The sequence below is a fragment of the Zalophus californianus genome, chromosome 7 (genome assembly GCF_009762305.2).
Source record: "Zalophus californianus isolate mZalCal1 chromosome 7, mZalCal1.pri.v2, whole genome shotgun sequence".
In the NCBI taxonomy this organism is placed as follows: Eukaryota; Metazoa; Chordata; class Mammalia; order Carnivora; family Otariidae; genus Zalophus; species Zalophus californianus.
Window position 1 is genome coordinate 10750858 of NC_045601.1, and position 18982 is coordinate 10769839.

The following is an 18982-nucleotide window of genomic DNA, read 5'->3' on the forward strand; positions in this document are numbered from 1 at the left end:
ATTTTAAATTCCTTTAAAAATTTTGTTTTTTTTTTTTAATTGTTGGCAATGAAGGCTGTCCCTCAAAGATAAGACTCTTTTCTCCCTATTCCTGAATTAAAATGTAATGATTCTCTTAGCATTGTACTATACCAAGAAACGACTACAGTAAATATTTTACAAAGACCACATACAACTCACAATCTTTCCAAATTTAATTTTTAAAAGTCAATTTCAGCTCTGCATTTAAGGCTGGTTGACCACAACACAGCAGGTGGTTACGAATGCCCTGCCCGTGCGGCAGGTCATCAGTGTGAAGAATACTGACAGGCATAAATTCTACTGATGAACACTGGCACTGAGCAAGCTTCAGGGTCACTGTACCATGCCCACTCCAGAGATGATCTCCTTGATACAAAGTGCAACAGGAGCTCAAGTATCACCACATCAGGTACATGACCAACATATGTGTAGGTCTGGGGGCATTCAGAATGTTATACCTAAAAACATCACATGTAGAAAAGTTCCTCAATTCTATACTTCCAGTGTTTATCAAGAAATATGAGCTATGGAATCATGAAAAATATAGATCAGTGTATCTATGCATGATTTCACTTAGCTTTCCTAATATAACACGTGTATACAAATAAGGTAAATTTGTGAACAAAATTTCTGAAAACAGATCATACTTCCAATAAAAGCAATGCTTTCATACTCACCCTTAGATCTTTCTGTAAATCATATTTTATTAAAGTAGAAAATACATGTACAGTAAAACACTATTTATTACATTATCATTTCTATGTGAGTGCCTCATCTGTATACGTCAAGTTAACATCTATTTCTTACTAAGAACTAAAAACTTTTAAACACTAAGTGGTAGTTTATCTAAACTTCATAAAAACTGAAATAATTCTATTATCTCATTTCCCACTGTATCATATTCATTGTGAACTGTCAGAATTCAACACCATTTTAAGCAACACCTCCCTTTTTACCCAAGTATCTACTCATTCATATATAGATCGATATTAAAATTGTATCACATTTACCATACTATATAAAATTACACTACAGTTTGATAAGTTCAAATGCTCTAAAAACAAACCAATAATACAAACTTTTTTTTCTAATTTTAAATACATTTTATAATGAGGAAAATTTTTAATTTTAAAAATAACTAGACAGGTGCCTGGGTGGCTCAGTCGGTTAAGTATCTGTCGGCCTTCTGCTCAAGTCATGATCCCAGCGTCCTGGGATCAAATCCCACATCAGGCTCCCTGCTCAGTGCGGAGCCTGCATCTCCCTCGCCCCACCTGCTCATGCTCTCTCTCTCTCTCTCAAATAAATAAAATCTTAAAATATATATATGTATAACTAGATAAACCTATTAAGGTAATAGGTTTACCTATTACCTATGAAAACTTAGCTAAACTACTATTTGACCATACTTAACCCCCTTTCCCAATCCTACCCACCATTAAGGCTGGCTCAGAAAAGCAAGTTGAAAGTTATTATAAAATTAGTATGCAAACGAGGTCCTACAGACAGACTGTGCAGACCCACAGATAAAGGCCATGGGAAAGGGTCTCAGTGTATCTAAGGGTAGGGAGTGCAACAAAGATGATTTAAAGTGATTAGATTAGAATGAAAAGGTGTTTTAAAAACAAAAATATTTTGTATCTACTGATTTAATTAGGTAAGCTAGTAAAAATACTTTTGTAGATCAACAAATTAAACTTCTATTGCTGCCCCAAATAGCTCTGTATACATTATTAATTTGATTATGTGTCAGTGGTTTCTTTTTCTGCCACCTTCTCCGCTGTCCACATGTCCTGGCCCCCTCAACTCTGTCCCCAGGGTTTGCATGTAAAAAAAAAAAAAAAAAAAAAAGCCAGATGTAAAAAACTTCTTTTTTACCATAAAATACTTCTACCAAAATACAGTGGTTTTTGAAATACTGGAATAGCGGTGACAATCACACTTTTATTACTGTGTATCTTTAAGGCCCTTTAAAGCTTAAATTAAGTTGTTTAGGGCTATCTTGATCAAGTTGGAACAGAGGGGCAACTTAGTAGGGAGAGGAAGAAGAACATAAGATTAGTTATACTTAAATTTCACCACAAAACTCTACCTTTTACTTTAAATCTTATTCTTGCTTTGGATGGGACTTATTTGAAGAATCTACTGACTTAATGAGGTAAGCTAGTAACTGTAAACCTAAGAAAGAAGTCTCTAGGGAAGTCAACCACTTTTCATAGTTCCGTAAAGTGGTATTCGTCCAAACAACGAGCCTAAACTGGCCCCCCACTAATCATGTCACCTACTCTGTCCCCTCCCAGGAGCTGTTTAAGACAGCCTTATCTACTGAGGACAACGAGAACAAAACTTCTAAGCCAAGAGTGTAAGTATGTGAAGGAAACTGAGGCTAGTACAGGAAGTTCTGGAAGGGGCAAATTAAGAAAAAAGAGTTGAAGTTTTCAAGGCAAGTAACTGTCAGCAGACCGCTATTCAACTCTGCCCCCTCTTCCTCTCTCCAAAACAAATATATCTTCTTTAAAAAAAAAAAAAAAAAAAACTACAAGAAAAAGAGGAAGCCTTCAAAAATAGGTATTGGTTGTGTTTTGCTGCTGGGTTCATTTTAATGCCTTTTTGAGTTCAAAATTGTTCAATATTAATCTTCCAGAATGAACATAAAGGCCTCATCTCTAAATAATGTCAAGTCTTCAACAGTCGAAAAATACCGGTAATTCAAGAGATGGACATTTTAGTACAGAAAAAAGTCAGGGAGAACTTTACGAACACTCCTCTGCTCACAACTGGTGTCTGGGAGGACATGGGAGACTCAGGTCAGACTGGAAGCAGCAAACAAAAAGCTGAACCACCACAGCTATGGACCAAAGACTGGCCTGGAAGAGAAGGAGGGCATCACACTTGTGACACTCATCAGTAACTGCTTTATTAAGAAAAGCTGCCTCCTGTCAAGAGGCATGTCTTGACATGAAATAGCAAAGTCACTTTCTAAAATACTAGTGATTTGATTACAGAGCTCCCCTGAAGAAGAAATTACCGAGGAAGAATTCTTTTGACTCCACAACAGTTAGCAGTCATACATGGCCAAAAAAAATAAAAGACTAACTTGTAAAGAAACATGGGATTCAAACATGAGGGCTGATTTTTAAAAATAATCTAATTGTGGCGAAATAACAGAGCCACTTTGGAAAAGAGTTTGGTAGAGAAGGTAAAAGTAAGCTTACCACATGATCCATAAATCCCACTTCTAGGTGTTTACCCAAGAGAAAGGAAAACATGTTCACATGAAAGCGGACATGAGAGTATTTATTGAGGCTTTATTCATAATTGTCAAAAACTGCAAGCAATGCAAATGTCTGTCAATTAGTGAATTGATAAAATTACAGACCACATGTACATAATGGAAAACTACTCACCAATAAAAAAGAAATTAACTGAACATGAATGAATCTCAAAAGTGTTATGCTAAGTAAAACAGGCTGGATTCAAAAGGTTATCTACTCTATGATTTCATTTCTGTAACATTTTAGAATAGGCAAATTTACAGGGAAAGAAAACAGATCAGTGGTTGCCTGGAGCTGGGTATGATGGAAGGAGGGCCTAAGTATAAAGGCACAAGGGAAATTTTTTGAGGTAATAAAAATGTTCTATTACAACTCATTTCAGATTCTGTAAAAATACTTTTCTTATATGTTATCTTGTTTTGCATTTCACAATGCAGTAATCCATAGTACTCAAAAAATATTACCTTTTCCAAATATACAGATAAAAATTGAAATAATACTCCATAGTTTCTCATCCTCAAAATGCCTTTGGTTTTCACTGTATAGTACACCTTTTTCTTTTGGTTTGTTTTAATAAAGTGTTCTAGATCACAGAATTGAAATTTTCAGTAGATAATTTCTTGAGATTTCTGCATGATTTGGGAATTGCCAGATTTTTTCTTTGGGGGTGGGGAGTTTGGGGTTCTTGAAATTTTTTCGTCAGGTAGAAACAACTACAGGTTGTTTTGTGAAGTTAGAAAGGAATTAGAAAGGAAGTTAGAAAGGAATCATGTGTCTAATAAAAATATGTTGTTATTCAATACAATGGCCTATAAATTTGAACTCCCCAACATGGAAACCATCAAATTAACTTAAAATCAAAACTACAGGGCGCCTGGGTGGTTCAGTTAGTTAAGCGACTGCCTTCGGCTCAGGTCATGATCCTGGAGTTCCAGGATCAAGTCCCGCATCGGGCTCCTTGCTCAGCAGGGAGTCTGCTTCCCCCTCTGACCCTCCCTCCTCTCATGTGTGCTCTCTCTCTCTCAGTATATAAATAAAATCTTTAAAAAAAAAATCAAAACTATAGTCAACACTAAAAGCTAAAGTAGTATGTATAAGTTCAGACAAGAAACTATTATAAAACCTTCAGATGTGAAGCATGATACTTCCCTCTTCATAATCGTACCTTTGCTTTTAGCTCAGAAATCTTTAAGTTCAATTTTTAAAACTGAAATCTTAAAAAACTCTTAAAGGAACACATATTTACATTTGTTTGGTAAGTCAGTCCCAATAGCTCTAAGAGAGTTACTGAACTTAGACCATGAAACTATTTTCTACTTAAAAAGTAGCAAAAGCTTGAAATACAGTCTCAAGGTTGAAAAGCTAAATTTTTAATGTATGAAACAGCTACTCTCAGTAGGTTCTTTCAACATTTTTTATTAAGTAGACTGTTTTGTTCATACAAATTCTTCAGTTTTAAGCAAAACTGAGGTTTCTGAAATAAACAATGTACAACCAAACTTGAAAAGAAACTAGCTACTTAGCTAGTTTTATTTATGTCATGTTTCATTCATTTGTGTCCTGTTTTACGAAAAGTTTATAAACAGTCTTGGCCAAGGATTTGTAATGAATTTAAGTTTTGTCTAACACCAGTGGCTCGCAACAAGAAACAATTTCATGTGCCCCCTCTCTCCTCAATCTAGGGGATATTTGACAATGTCCAGAGACATTTTTGGTCATCAGAACTGGTGTGGGGTTTGCTCCTGGTGTCTGCTGGGTAAATACTACAATCAATGCACAGAATAGCCTCTGAACAACAATGAATTATCAGGCCCAAAATGTCAATGGTACCAGGTTAAGAAACCCTGGTCTGGACATGGAAAAATCCCAGCTACTAATAATTAAAAGCATAAGAACAGAAAGATCTTGAATCAAATCTTTTTAGCAGTGTTTGGGATGAACACTACCTCAGTTGCTGAAACAGTTAAACTGCACTATCATTGTGTTCATGATAGAAGGGTCACAGAGAGGAACTTCTACAAAGCAAAGTACAACTTAAGTAAAATGTAAAACAAATTTGTCCTCCTGAAAGAAGCTCTGGAGTTCAGTGACAACCCTGCACAGGCAGATAAAACTACTCATATGAAATGTGAGCTCAATGCCATGTTTTACTTTTTTAAACTGGGAGAGCTGTTACCGATTATGATTAATAGAAATTCACTATTTTAAAAAGAGGAAATGGGCAAAAGTTAAAAGTAAAAATAATAACCTCTGAGATAACTAACTCTTATTAACACGTCTGCATACGTACTTTAACCCTATCTATAATCTGAATGCAAAATTAGTCAAATCAGACATTTGCTTGAAATCTCACTTAAATTATTTACTTCGGGGGGGGGAAATCAGAGGGGGAGACGAACCATGAGAGATGATGGACTCTGAAAAACTCATGAGGGTTCTAGAGGGGAGGGGGGTGGGGGGATGGGTTAGTCTGGTGATGGGTATTAAAGAGGGCACGTTCTGCGTGGAGCACTGGGTATTATGCACAAACAATGAATCATGGACCACTACATTAAAAACTAATGATGTAATGTATGGTGATTAAAAGAACAATAAAAAATCAAAAAAAAGAAAATGGAAAAAAAATAAAATAAAATTATTTACTTCAAGAGTCTCTTTGAGAGCTCTGGGGAGGGTGGATACAGGAATCTCATACTCACTAGGATACTGGGAGGGCAATGTTTGACTTTAGAATTTTGCTGTAAACCAGGCAAATGCTTAGAGCAAATAGACACTGTGCTCTTGAGGAGAGACTGGGCATAAATGACTATCCAAATAGGTGTGTCTTTTGTGCTAACACTTAACTGGGTTAGGATTTTTAAAATCCAAGACTTTCCAGGTAATGTTAGAATGGTAAATCCTAAATAAAGCTTGATGTACCTGTAATTTCAGATGTATTTTCACCAGTGAAGTTGGGGGAGTGTCAGTTACCTGTAGAATATGTGGGAGCAGGACAGGTGAAATTGTTTTTCAGTTAATGTTGTACCGTTTTCAAATTCCACCAGCTCATGTGAAAGAGTTTGTCCTGTTTTCTTTTCCAATTATACATATCATTTCCGAGATATACAGAAAATTAAGCCTTTCCATTAACTCAACACTCACAAAGCTACAGAGGTAAATACTGTCAACCCCAAGCTCACACACCTAAATCAATTTAACCACTATTACACAAGATTGTAGCCCAAAACCTAAAAAGAGCTGCTAATCTTAGCCTACAGATGGCCCCCAATCAGGTTTTACCCTAACACGCGGCATTCGCTCTCCCTACTCACTATAATGTGGACGCGGTGGGGATTACAACATTATATCCGGGTATATGACTCCCCTCTTGTAACAAAACACTCAAAGAATTTTGGATTTAATTTAATTTAAAACCGAACTGGCAAGTGTCATAAGTAAGCAACAACTTGATAAGGTTAGAAATGTCCCTGAAACAATCTATTTTTTTAAATTAAATCTCGTTTGTATACATAAGTGAAAATACGATGCATATTCATCTGTACCACAAACACCATAACTTTACAGGACACAAAAGCAAACAGAACTATTTAGAACTACTGAAAACCATTTCTCTTATAATAAATCTTCTGAACACTCGTTTCTTAGTTTATCAATATTGCTGTACAGGCAGAATAGAACCCAAAACTATATTCTCATAATAAATCATCAACTTATAATTCAAGAGTCTCAATATTGAATTGTGCTAACCTTAAAAATAAAACTGCCAGTTATTTTACATCAGAAGGTAATGGAAATAGCAAAGAATTGGGGCCCCTGGGTGGCTCATTGGATTGAGTGGCTGACTCTTGACTTCCAATGGGTTCATGATCTTGGGGTCCTGTGATCCATCCCGCATGGGCTCCTCTTTGAACTTGGGATTCTCTCCTCTGCGCCCTCCCTCGTGTCCGCGAGTGTACTCTCTATCAAATAAATAAATAAAATCTTAAAAAAAGAAAAAAAGCAATAGCAGAGAATTGCAAGTCAGGACAAGCAAGCCATGGCAAAACCATAGGTGACTTCCAAGAACAAAAGAGAGGAACATTCTTTTATAAAAGAAAGCAGGAAGCTGGAAGGGCTGCAAAAAGTCTCATGTAGTAAACTGTTGGAAGTATAGTGGCTTTTTACGCGTTACAACAGTCTCTCATTGGCTAAGCTGTTGCCGTGGGAGGAGAAAACCTTCTTCCTGCTGGGAGAGTGAAGTCTTAGCTAAAGTGGGAGGGATTTGCGAAGTATGTCTCTTTACCTACCCGTCTGCAGTTGATCAAAAGTGGTGGGCATGAGAGCTCCCCCACTAGTCTCTGGATTCCATTTTAAAGGAGATTTCCTTTCATTAATTTTCACTTAATTTGGGTATGAGAGTAAGCAGAACTTCCACTACCAAATAATAAGCTACTTATGTAAGTTCTCAAGAGAGTAAACAGACTTTAAAAATTATATACTCCACTGAGTGGAACAAAAGAAGTTTACAAACCAAGTGGCCATAACTGGTTACTACTAGTTGAATTAAATGCATGTCTTAATTATTCCACTACGGTTTTATGTGTCACCTAGCTTAGCTGAAAATGTCGTCAAAGGCGTCCAGATTGCAACATTCTACTTAAAACTACTACAGAAAGTGACCAATAAGACTTAACGATGTCTGAATCTTCACCAGAGAAAGGCTGAAAAGCAGAAAGGCAATATTCTGAAATGATTTGTTAGCATTTAATTAAGGAAAACACAAGCAGGAGATAAAATTTGACAAACTTGGACTTTTCTCAGTTTTTTTAAAGAATGCTGTAAGCAGGTTTTCCCGCTAAGAAAGGTTGACGAGCGTGTACTTCGCTCCAGATTATTCCACAAATGGCTATTTAAGCAGCCCCAGACGGGCTCCCGGCAGCTGAGCCCAAGCCTCCGGCCCAGCAGAGTTATTTGCAGGCTTTGGCTTCAGGCTCCACCTGCCTGCCGGCCCCGCCTCTCGACCCCCAGCACGGGGCCCCGCCCTGCATTTGGAGCCTGGGCTCTGAGCTGACCCCACCCCTACGTTGCAACTCCGCCCCTCACGCGCCGGCCCCGCCCTATTTTTGTCCACTGGGTTCTGAACTCGGGCCTCGCCCCAGGAAGCAGGTCCCGCCCCTCCCCCAGAGGTGCGGGTCCCACCCAGTGTTCGGCTGCCTGAGCCCTGCTCCGTCCCCGCCCCGGCCGCAGGCCCCGCCCCCGCCAGCTGGCACGTGACACACCCCGTTTGGTGGCCAGGGCTCGGAGCTCTCACCGGCCCCGGCACGCCGGCCCCGCCCCCCCCGCCCACAAGCGCCGGCCCCACCCGACGCTTAGAGGCCTGGCCTCTGCTCCGACCCCGCGTCCTTCCTCCCCAGCTTTTTCTTGTGCTTTTCCACCAGCAGGCACTTGTAATTGCGCAAAACGAGTTGCAACCTCATCTAGCCCTGGAAGTTGGGTGGTGGTATTTCTTTGGGGGGCAGGGGAGGAGGAGTGGAAAGAGGCACCAAAGGAGGTAGGGAAATAAAAACACGCGGATTTTGGCAAGCCACACGGTAGGAGGTCAGGGGGCAAATGAAGCAATTTAGGGTAGAACTGTGGCTAGAAATGGCACAGGAAAAACGTTCTTCGCCTTCGTCAGTCCAGCTGGGGTGTTTCATTTAACTGTTAGGCTGTGTCAGCAGAAACTTTACAAAACCATGTCTGACAGTGCGCTTGGCACCGCCTAGCTAGGTGCCAGTTTTCTGGCTTGCAGAAAGCTACACAGCCGGCTGCCCGAGCTCCCCGCCAAAGGCCGGAGAGAAAGGGCCGAGGGGCCGTCCAGTTCAGGGAAAATGGCCACGGGGACCAAGGCGCGCGGCCGTGACTCCAGAAAAGCGGAAGACACCCCACGCCCTCCCCTCCGCCGCCAGCCTACGTGCGGGGGAGGGGGGAGGGGGGAGGAAACAGGGCCGGGGGCGGGGCGAGAGCTGCCTGCCGGGAAACCTGGAGCGCGGGCGGAGGGCGGCGCGGAGCGGTGCCTGCTGGGAGCTCAACTCGCCAGAGCTTTGTTGCACAACCTCGGCCCGCGCCGCCCCGGCCGCTCCTCCGTCGCGGCCCGAGGCAGCGGCTCGTTCGTGAGGCCCGGCGTTGAAGGCACCGGGAATTTTATAATCATTCATCTGCCCGCCCCCCTCCCCCTCACCTTTCAGGTTTCTTTTTTATACTTTCTTCCTAAACATCTGTTTCTTCCTAATTGTGTGCCGGAGCCAATCACTGGATGTGTAAACTGCTAGACATAGTTGGGAAGGAAACAAATGCAAAATTGTTTTTAATGTATAGAAAAATAAAAAGTAATATTAGGGCTGGTGGCTAGAAAGGGGTCTCCTCTCCTTCAAATATTCGATACTCTAAAGAGCCAGTCTCTGGCAACAAATAAAAACAGATACACTATTAGGATGGTGAATGATTAAGGCAGAAGCTGACGGGCGGGCAAGCTAGAGCCAGAGCCAGGGAGCGTCGAGGGGAAGCCGGCGCAAGGCAGGGGCCCTGAACGGAAGGGGCTCTAGGCGCAGCACTGGCCAGCGGCTGGCTGCTTCTGAAAGGTCATCCTTAGCATGTCTTTGAGGGCAGATATTTAAAGTTCTGGTTTTCCAAAATGCGTATCCAAATGTGTTAATTTTATCAAATTCAACAAACGGGCAACTTTCTGTCACCCATTAAGGTTATATGTAATTTATAACCACAAATGCCAGATTATTTCTTTTTGGAGAAAATTAAGGAATCAAGTAGATCCGTAAAAGAAAGCAGAGACAGTATAAATGCACATACACTAAGAAAATAATTTCTTGAGTTATACACAAGAGTTAGGTGGAAGGAGGTAACACCGGAGGAAAACTAAGAAAAATCAGAAAAATAATTTTGAGGAAACTGTTAAAAAGTTTTAAAACACTACTATGCAATATTTCGAATCTCTAGTTGAATAAGAGAAATGGCTGAAATTAGGCTTCACTGTTGTTTATATGAAACAATTTCTCATTCAACTCTACCTATTTATAGTACCAACAATATCAGTGACAGAAAAACATGCATGGCAGCATATACACTAAGAACTCAAACATTTACAAACCCTTATTCACATTTTAAAGTTTGGGTTAATAAGAAAAGATGCTTATTAAATTTATTTTACTTAAACACCTTACTTTTTAGGTACTGATTTACAATTACATGGCTAGACAACATTTTCTCAATAAAAAGGTGTGCCCATGTACCTCTTATTTTTTCACTTTATATTAAATCCCTTATGAACAGCTGAACTAGTACCAGGCTGTAAAAGAGTAACGTATATTAAATGATACTATTTACAAGGCTAAAAAGCAAGAATAAAGACAACTACCCAAGTCCATATTAGGTCAATTCATCAGTGAGGAAATATTCAAAAGTTATTTATATTCCCATTTATCCCATTTATTTTCTGAATATTACTAATTTTCCTAACAACATACTTTGCTAAATGGTTTTCAATTTTATTGCAAAGCTTTTTAAAACCTCAGATAGTTATTTCCTTAAGAGCAAATTTCTTGTTTTATATGCACTCTCCCCCTCCTCCTGAAATTACCTACTTTCTCCTCCTTTCCCTCTTACAGCTACTTTTTGGTCTTTTGCTGCTTTATAGTCCTCCAAAGTGTGCCAACTGGTTGGTTGGCAGGTAGGTAGTTATTTCTATATGTATGCATGCATGCATGCAAGTCAACAGAAAAAGGCAGGGAAATAAAAAAGAACACTTAAGGGAGCTAATGAGATTCTGAGATGGTTCTAGTTCAAGTAAGATAATGGCTGTGAGAATGGTCAGGATGACACCCTTGTTTTCAACTTGATGGGCTGAAAAACAGCATGCTTATGTCATTACTAGCAACTAATGAGGTTGGTTTGGGGCTGTTTACTCTGACATGCTTGTGGTATACCCAAGGAGGAGACAGCCAGCTAGCAACAGGAGTACAGGTCAGAGTACCTGTACTAAAGACTGCAGAACATGGAGTCACAGGAAAGGAGAGGATAGCTGGGGTCATGGGAATGGATGCCTGAGCTTATTAAAAGCATGTAGAATGAGATGAGAATAAACCCTCAAAGAGAACCTTCAGTGAGCACCAAGTTGTAAAGGACACAGTTCCTCTTTCCTTTGGTGGAATCAGGAGGCTAGAAATGTTAGAACTTCAGAATTGCTTTTCCTCCATATCCAGGGAGAAACAGAAATTAAGAGCTTGGACTCAGGCAAGACTACCTGGGACTGAATTTAACTCCTCCAAGCAAAGGCTTTGTATTCTTGGGGAAGTTTCTTAGCATCCCTGTGCCTCAGGTTCCTCAGGTATAAAGCGGGAAGAATAATGACAGCAGGCGGTTGTTAGAGTTAAACAGCAATTACTGAAAGTTCGCTTTCATCATCATCCAGTCACTCCCCGAATCCGGTTTTTCAGATCCATCCAAGCCTCTATTCCGGTTAGCACTGCCTTTAGTAGAGGGCCTTACCTCTCCTTTTAAAACCCAGAATTCTGTGAAACTGGTTTCTTTGACACCAGACTCTTTCCCACCCATTATCTTTCAAAGTGCTTGTCTTTGTCTTCAGCAAACACGGATTTGAATACGTTACTCTGCTCAAAATCCCTCAGAGTATCAAGACAACTGGGTGCAGACTCCCTACCTTGGGAGAAGGGGCCCTGGGGAGTCTGTTTCTAATCTGCCATGCGTTTTCATCTCCTTGCACTCATTCTTTTAATCACCCTCTTTGGTGACTTGTGTGCTGAACCTACTATATTTTTTTTCAGGCCTTTATTCATATTGAGCCCTTCCACTTTCCCTATAATTTTGCCCTTTTGAAATCCCCATGCTTCCTTCCAAGAAGACTTTTTTGATCCCTTCCCTTCAATAGAATTTACTGCACTTTGTACACTACTGGATTGAATTGATTTAATCATTTTATATGTAACCATATACATGTCTATTTTCCTCTTACATCACTGAAAGCAAGGTCCATCCATTCTGCATTTATGTGTATTATCCCACCCGTAAACCCCTAGAAAGTGTGCTACACGTAGTAGGCACTAAATCATAGAAACTTAAAAAGAGAAATGCTGGAAATCAAACATTCTCACACTCCAGCAATACAAACCCTCAGATTAGTAAGTGGGAGTAAGGTTGAGGCCTGAAGATTCTTTCTCATATGTATATAGGGAGTCCTTAAATAGCTGTATTGAAATAAGTATCTCCAGGAAGTAGAGGATTTTATCATAAAAAAAGAGGTGGGCAGTTATTTTTTTTAAATTACAACTTATTTTTGAACACTTTTTCCCCCTAAAACAGTAAGTTTCCATGTTAGAAGGTATTTAGGCTCTACACACTTGTACCATGCAGAAGGAGCTGGGGCTATGTTTACTTTCAACTTCAAAGCACAATCTGAGATAGGTGAGGCATTCTTAAATGTGAGATCCTCTTATGGATTGTCTTTGGTCAGACTGATAGTGCTTTGTTTCCAGATGAATAAGGTCTGGTCTCAAGAAAGAGACCAAAAAAAGGATAAGAACCAATCATCTGGAGGAACATGAATTTTTATTTTACTGGAATTTCGACTAGCGCATTTCCTAAAATAACAGATACCATCTTTCTGTTGGTAGATTCCTGTAAAAGGTGCTAACCAATTAATTACTTTATTAAACTGGCTACTTAAAATCCATTTTGGAACAAGGTAGAAAGTAAAAATGTGTTTTATAAAATCCAATAATCATTTTTATAGAAATTATAGCCAAAACAAACAGAACATCTTGCCTTGGTCCCCAACAGATGTTTTACTGGTTGCAAGTATTACTTCTGAGTAGTTCAATAAATGTGAATTATTTCCTCAATCTGCCCTTTGCAAAATTCTCTGTAATCAACAAAGATGGCTTTAAAAATCACCAGAACTTTTGCTGGATTACCACAGGCTTCAGCACTGGGCAGTGACATTAGACGAAGCTACACCAAAGAAAACCCCTTCCCACAACATACCCCAAATGAGTTGTCCCTGCTTGTGGATTTGTTAGTGATTGATTACTCCTATTTCTAATGTCTTTCCCTTCTGAAAGATGTCGAGAGTTCAAAGAGGTGGAGATATTTTACTTTTCTTAATGCTATGTCTTCAAAATCCACTTTGTATATTTTAGAGTTGCAGCATATCTTAATCTGGACTAGCCACAGTTCAGATGCTCAACAGCCATATCACAGATAAGTCAAGATATCTTGGTGGGGGAGAGAGGGGAAGACTGTAGATTGGGTGATGTAATTTAAATTTATATGAGGAAGACTTTTTAACTAAAGATACCACTGCATAAAGGGTATCAGTGATTACTGATAAAAAAGTAAAGTACAACGCATTAAAAGAAGATCTATAAAGATTAACCCTGTAATGGTTCTAATAATGCAAAAAAATTGCAGCCAACTGCACAAGCACACAAATTAGTCAGATGTCTTCTGAGAGACAGAAGGGAAAGAACCATTTCTATAGACCCTTCCCTGGACCACACTGGGAATTGTGACTAGTTCTGAGAAGTCTCCAGTGACAGTCTCTTACAGCTATAGCAAGGGGCTCTGATCATTCTGAGGTAATTTTTGCTATCTTAAAGGCAATGAAGAAGCAGCAACCCCGCTGGAAACTTACCTTTCTTTCTGAGGAGGGGGGAGCTTATATAACGGTCGGGCAGAGTAATGCCTTGACTGGCACAAGGACAGTAGGGTCCCCCCTACAATTTTACTCTCATGCCAGGGATGAAAGCAGCAAAAGGAAGACAGAAGGACAGTGTTAGAGAGTTAGCACCTGCTACACTGCAAATCAAGACACCCATCTACTTCCAGAGAGACCGGCTGTTGAGGTGTTTGGTTCTGTTGAGTAGGTCACCTTCCAAATAAATATAATCAGCTCCAGAAATATCAATTTTAAAAACATTACCTCTTCATAGACCCATCATGGACATTCTTATCACTTTACTTGAGCAATCCCACCCACTCCTATGGCTTCAGGTTGTCAAATATTTAAATGAACCCTAATTTTAGCTTCATCTCCTCTACAGGAGCTCCAGGACTGACTAGGTTTCTCTGAATGCATACTGAACAATCTCATAAAGATGTTCCCTCAAAAACCTTGAATTTAACAAGTCAAAACCTAAAATAAATTTCTCTTATTATTCCAATGATCTAAAACCAACTTCTGTGTTCTCTTTGTTCGGTTGATGACAAACTATCAATCTGCCAGAGTTTGAAACTTTGGAATTTATCCACGCCTCCTGATATTGTTCCAATCAGAAATCATACTGCCTTCTTTCTCTGTATCTCCATCATTTCTGCTTTAATTTAGGCTCTTGTCAACTCTTTAGTCTTATAGTACAGTTGAAACCTAACTCCACAAACATAATTCTAAGTACCTACTGTGTGCCAAGCATTGTGTGAAATATGCTGGATATAAAAGATGCATATGGTACCAAATGTTACCTCCTCTTTCCCAATCTGATATCTCAGTCAGGTTAGCCAACTCTTCCTCAAAATACTGAATTATACTGATCTGATTCTTTGTTTTCTACGTTAAACTGAAAGTTCCTAGACGATAGAGAATGACATGTTTGACTATTCCTCTTTTTATCCTGGTGTAATACAGGGACAGCACAGTATTTAGTCTACAGAAGGTAACTGATAAACTCTGCTGAATAAATAAAATGTGTATTTGGCTTCAGTTTACAAAGAAAAATTAACTCTTCTACTTGTGATGCTATCTAAAAGTTTATAGTTAACTAAAAACTAATCTTCAAATTTAGAATTCAGATGATCTTCTTTCTATCAAAAAGCTGTTTAAATCAGTAGAACTGATAACATCATCCCACTTTGGATTACACAAGGTAATGGTCAGAAATCCAGAAATTTTCATGTGAGGTTTTTACATCTATACAGCCTAGTAGATTTATGGTAAGATGGGGGGGAAAAGTGCTTATTTCCATAGCAATGCAGTTATAAATAAGTTTTAACCCATGTAAGTATAGAAAGACCATCTCTTATGTCCTTTAATCTCACAGGACCCAAGTTACTGGTGACTCATAGCATACCTCTCCTTAGTTTACAACTCACATGGTAGCTAATTTACTAACTATAGCATCAGAGTGCTTTGAAAGACTTGAAACTGAGTTTAGCTACCTTACCCTGGGAGGAAATTTCATGGAAGTGTATTAGATTAGCTCACAGAGCTGGTTGTGGAGAACCAGGATTGGAAAAGAAGAGACAAGTGAGAGGAGTCGACAGAAATAATTTGCCCAGAATGTCACCCCCGGCACTTCCAACAACTGACACACAATGCTTCCAATATATGCAAGACGCCCGACTTCTGTAGGGTTTACTCAAGCAACAGTTTAGGATTGGCCAAGCCAGTCCTTACAGCTTCTAGATCTTTAAATTCTCTCTTCCTAGCGTGTAGATGGCTGCCTTCTCTCTCTATCCTCACACATCCTCTTCCTTGTGCTCATGCTAAGAAAGAAAAATCTCTGGTTTTCCTTCCTCTTCTTAAAAAGAAACAAGCCCTATCAGATTAGAACCCTACCTTTATGGCCTCATTTAATTTCAGTTCCCTCCCTAAAGGGTCTATCTTCGAATATAGTCACATCAGGAGTTAGAGCTTGAACATGTGAATTTTGGGGAAAGCAATTCATTCCATAACACGATCCATCTATAGTGGACCCTACTTCATGTCTGTTTACCCCTTAAGCCTGATTTCCTTATGATAAAAGACTATATTCTATATATCTTTGTTTTACATTAAATATGGCCACAAATGCTTCGACATTTCCACTGACAGGTGGGATTTCTTTCCCCTCCCTTTTAATTTGGGCAGGCGCTGTAACAATTTTGACCAATAGGTTAGAGTAGAGGTAACATCGTTTCAGGTTCCAGATCGAGGCCTTAAGAAACTAGCAGCTTCTGAGGCACCTGGGTGGCTCAGCTGGTTAAGCACCCAACTCTTGATCTCAGCTCAGGTCTTGATCTCAGGGTGGTGAGTTCAAGCCCTGGCAGGGTAGAACCTACTTAAAAAAAAAAAAAAAGAGCAAAGAAAAACTAGCATCTTCCACTTCCTATCTTTTATAACAATTCCTTTTGGGTCCAAGCCTTCATTAATTCAAGGAAGCCCAAGTATAAGCTAATACCAATATTAAGGAATCACCGTGGAAGAACCTCATGGAGAGAAATCAAAACCCCCAGCTGACAGCTCTGACTATACTCAGGGGACAGCTAGCAGCAGCCTGCCAGTCAGATAAATGCATCATCTTGGAAATGATTCCTGCAGCCCAGCTGATACCATGTAGAGAAGGGTTATATTACCCTTGATGAATCTTACCAACATACCATTCTGTTAAGCCCTAAGTTTTGGGGTGGCTTGCTACCAACAGATAACTCTCTGCCCTCTATGCTCATGTTCTCTGTGCTTATTAACACAGTATCTTAAGCATTTCGAAGTTAACATCTAACATATAAAGGAATAATGAATACACAGGGTTCCACGCAAGATGAAATGAATGTTAAAGACATGTTTGATATACAGCTTTGTAAGCTCTGAACTTCTGGCCCAAAAGGAAATAAGACATATTTAATATTACAAGGTAGATTAGAACAAACAACATAAAAAATGAACCAACAAAATGTTATGGTGAACTGAAAAAGAAAAACATAAGACTGAGAAGTATATGCTTTAGGAATCTTTAGGTTGCAGGCTGTAGAAAACCTGACTCATATTAGCTTAAATGCTATAGGAAATTTACTGAATAACATAAACGGAAATTCCTGGAAAAGGGCAGGCTTCTGGGGGTGGCTGGCTCAGTAAAGCATGCAACTCTTGATCATGAGGTCATGAATCCAAGCCTCACGTTGGACATGGAGCCTAATTAAAAAAGGGAGGGGTAGGCTTCTGGCTGGTCATGGTCCAGTGGCTCAGCAAAGTCACTCAAGACCTGCTTTCTCCAAATTTCTCTTGCCCTCTAATGTGGTGTCTGCTTAAGCCTAAATTTGCATTCCCTGTAGTCACAAAATGGCTGCAGTAGGTGTGGAGAGTTTATATGCTTCCTTTCTAATTTCCAAGAGAAAAAGAGTATCTCTGCTGGAGAGTAATGAAGATACTTTCCCAGAAGCCTCCATCGGATATCTGCTAGCATCTCAGGCATGTGCCTATTCCTCAACCAATCTGTCTCTGGATTCAGAAGTGGGAAATACAGTGTTGTTTTTCCCCCCAAGTCTCACCTTTGTGGGGTGGGAGACACAGCCTGCCCCCAAAAGAAAATAGGTTATATGCTAAGCCATCAAAAACAAACAGGAAAATCCAATATTCAATACCCTCATCAAAAATATCATGATGAACAAAGGTTTTTGTGTGTGCATTAGCAATGCACAAAGTCAAAGCATTGATGTCAAGGAAGGCAAGGAGTATAAGATTTCTATAGTGCTGGCCTGTGTTACCAAATATACCCAGGCGGCTGGCTCCTTAAATTGATTTTCGCTTGTCACTTCTGTTCTGGGCAGGTATGCCACTGAATTCCCTTTGTGCTGACATCTAATTTGGCTACGGTGCGATCAGTTTCTAGTCAGTACAGAAAAAAATAAGTTCATGAGATTGTGTGCAAGCACCCCTCAACTTTCAATACACTCTCAACCAAACTTCTGTATTGTATTTCATATGAGCGCTGGACACCAGACTTGCTTTGAGCAAAAACACACTGAAATTCTTGGCTCATGACAGATCCTAGCTTCAGGAATAGTTACCTAATCTGGTCAATAAATGCCTTTTGACCAACCAAATGAAGTCGATATAAAGCAGTAATAGCACTCCTAGTATTTATCTTTATCATTAGGCTCAACTGAGACCTCAGTTCAGGGTGCAACAGTTCTGATAGTGAATTCTCTTCTTGCCATTACTCTGTATGAAATGAGAAATGCTGAGTCAATATGCTCCAGAAAGCGCTGGCTCTAAATATTAGGGCACAGAGTTGCTAGTACCTGGGAATCATCTCAGAAGACTAGTACCTTCAACTGAGATCCAACCTTGGAGGCATGGACTGCCTCTCCAAGACTACAGGATGCCTCAGGCAATCTTAGAACAGTAAGAAGACAAGCTCAAAACCTTCACACCCTATTTTAAAAACACAATCCTTTTTTTAGGTTTTCTACTGCACATATTACTTGGGTACACTTTTTGCTTTCACTGGTATTTTACAGCGGTATTCACAGACCTGAAAGGAACAGGACTAGATACAGAGCGTACTTCTTACTACATCGATGAGGAAAAATGGACGCTCAATAGGTTAAATGAGTTGTCTCAGGCCACAAACATAGTTATTTGAGAAAATCAGACTAAACCTCAAGTCCCCTGACCTTAGGTCGGTGCTCTTTGTACTATACTATACCCATCCCAATAATGTCTTGTCTCCACCTTTGGCGAGAACTAGCTACAACTGGAAGAATCTTTAGGTTAGAGCCAACCAATGACCGCCTAGGCCAGGCGTGTATCAGCAGCCTGTTCCTACAGAGTGCCCTTAGCTAGCCTCCAGTGTATCTTCCAATTGACCAAAATGTAGCCCACACTCCTAGCGTGTACTCCTAACCTAAGTGACTTGGTCCCTGGTTTCTGCTCCACTTGTCTG

The 18982-nt window shown here is 39.8% G+C and overlaps 1 protein-coding gene across 11 annotated transcripts in view; it reads right to left on the bottom strand.

The window, feature by feature from the left end:
* Nucleotides 1-18982, bottom strand: part of ARID1B (AT-rich interaction domain 1B) — a 437415-nt gene that overhangs the window by 185422 nt on the left and 233011 nt on the right. The gene's annotated exons all lie outside the window — the stretch shown is intronic.